Source organism: Schistocerca nitens, unplaced genomic scaffold (genome assembly GCF_023898315.1).
Source record: "Schistocerca nitens isolate TAMUIC-IGC-003100 unplaced genomic scaffold, iqSchNite1.1 HiC_scaffold_210, whole genome shotgun sequence".
Classification (NCBI taxonomy): Eukaryota; Metazoa; Arthropoda; class Insecta; order Orthoptera; family Acrididae; genus Schistocerca; species Schistocerca nitens.
The window spans coordinates 17501-20034 of NW_026045751.1; positions in this window are offsets into that span (position 1 = coordinate 17501).

The window sequence follows — 2534 nt, forward strand, 5'->3', positions numbered from 1 at the left end:
GAGCCCCGACGCCAGTGCCTGCGCCGCAGAAAGTGGTCGACCGACAATCACTCCACCCGCACCCGTACGTGCTCCACCCCAACAGCCCAACTCACAACTCCAGCGGATGAACGGCGGACTCTTCTCGCAGTCGTAAGTTGCAATCCACCCCTATATCGTCCGTTTCATGAAGAGTTTAATCCAAGATGCGAAATTCCCGCTGTCCCTACACATGCTCCAAGTCTGTGCGCGATTGCGTTGCTCAGTACGGATTCCGATGCCGAGCGATCAGCTAGAAAGCGCCCCAACCATGTCGATCCCCATGGGCGTTGCACTCGCAGTCGCAAAGACTCTGGGCAATGGCTAAAAGCGCTCCGCAATATATTACTCAGACGGGTAATGACGGTCCGAGCGCTCAGCGTCAGGAGAGCGTTCCTGAGCCCTGACCCACAGGCAGGGTGTAGCGTATCCCACCCGCAGACATGTGACGTTGTCACACGACCAGTTGTCACTAATCGACTGATTGCCGATAATCATATGCCATACACCGGGGAAAGCTGCCGCGAGGGGTAGCTACGTAGTGCAGTCGCACCTCTACTACTGTACAGAGATAGAACACCGCGTGACCGCAACCAGATTAAACTGATACATGGCGCTGATTACTAATAGATGCAGAGCCATCGGAATATAGATGGCATACGACATACAACAGTCCCTATACATGCTGACAGTCTGTGCACACATGCGAACTACACGTCACCCAGACACTCTATCACACACTACTCTCTGCCTGTAACAGACACAGACAAAATATCTAAGCACCAGCATGGAACAACATCCAGTGCATCCTCTCCGCCACATTACACAATTCACACTATGATAACAAAACCAGGAGGTCCACCCCAAAAACAGAATATCTCACTCTTCCAACAACCATCATTACTCAGATAAGCCACAAACACCCACACATGTCCTACACAGGGGTGCAACCAACACCACCACACTGCCTTGTCTCACAGCATATAGGCAATGGCAGAATGAAAGACACAGGTCTGCCACTCCCTTGCCACACCCCGGAACCGGCGCACCACCTCCCCTGAGCCAAAGGTGCATCCTGACGTGACACATCTCAGGGTGCCTCAGGCGTCCACTTACCATCATCACTATGAACGAACCTCGTCCCCTCCCCCCTCATACACCATCCCTTAACCTAACCTATGTTGCACCTTAACCTAACCTATGTTGCACCTTAACCTAACCTATGTTGCACCTTAACCTAACCTATGTTGCACCTTAACCTAACCTATGTTGCACCTTAACCTAACCTATGTTGCACCTTAACCTAACCTATGTTGCGCCTTAACCTAACCTATGTTGCGCCTTAACCTAACCTATGTTGCGCCTTAACCTAACCTATGTTGCGCCTTAACCTAACCTATGTTGCGCCTTAACCTAACCTATGTTGCGCCATAACCTAACCTATGTTGCGCCATAACCTAACCTATGTTGCGCCTTAACCTAACCTATGTTGCGCCTTAACCTAACCTATGTTGCGCCTTAACCTAACCTATGTTGCGCCTTAACCTAACCTATGTTGCGCCTTAACCTAACCTATGTTGCGCCTTAACCTAACCTATGTTGCGCCTAACCTAACCTATGTTGCGCCTTAACCTAACCTATGTTGCGCCTTAACCTAACCAAGTTGCGCCCTAACCTAACCCAAGTTGCGCCCTAACCTAACCCAAGTTGCGCCCTAACCTAACCCAAGTTGCGCCCTAACCTAACCCAAGTTGCGCCTAACCTAACCCAAGTTGCGCCCTAACCTAACCCAAGTTGCGCCCTAACCTAACCCAAGTTGCGCCCTAACCTAACCCAAGTTGCGCCTTAACCTAACCCAAGTTGCGCCTTAACCTAACCCAAGTTGCGCCTTAACCTAACCCAAGTTGCGCCTTAACCTAACCCAAGTTGCGCCTTAACCTAACCCAAGTTGCGCCTTAACCTAACCCACGTTGCGCCCTAACCTAACCTACGTTGCGCCCTAACCTAACCTACGTTGCGCCCTAACCTAACCTACGTTGCGCCCTAACCTGCCCTGTAATTGTTAGTTATATGACTCTAGGAATTCGTGTAGCGTTGCCTAATTGCAACCATCTCAACATAGTTCACTTCGCGCACACTGTGGTGTTCTGCGTATTGATTCATTTTACGGTGCGTACCCTCACATCTTGCGAGTGTTGCTTACTTTCCACATGGTCCGCTATCCACTGTATTGTGTACTGCAATAGGACGTATATCGCCCCCGCCCCCCCCTCCCCTCCTGTCACCTCTAGCTCGTCGGTCAGGAGTTCGCGTGTTGAATGCGCTTCGCAGCTGTGCAATGGCATTCGTATACGTACGCTGGCCACCTTCCACGTGTTCTTTCGTGCACACGTCGCAGCGTGTATGTATGCTGATGGAGTGCGTCGTGACACACAACATCCAGGCATGCAAGACTCGTAGAAGTCGCAAATGTAGATGGATGTCTACGTTTGCTGCCCAAGTTACGCAAATGAACT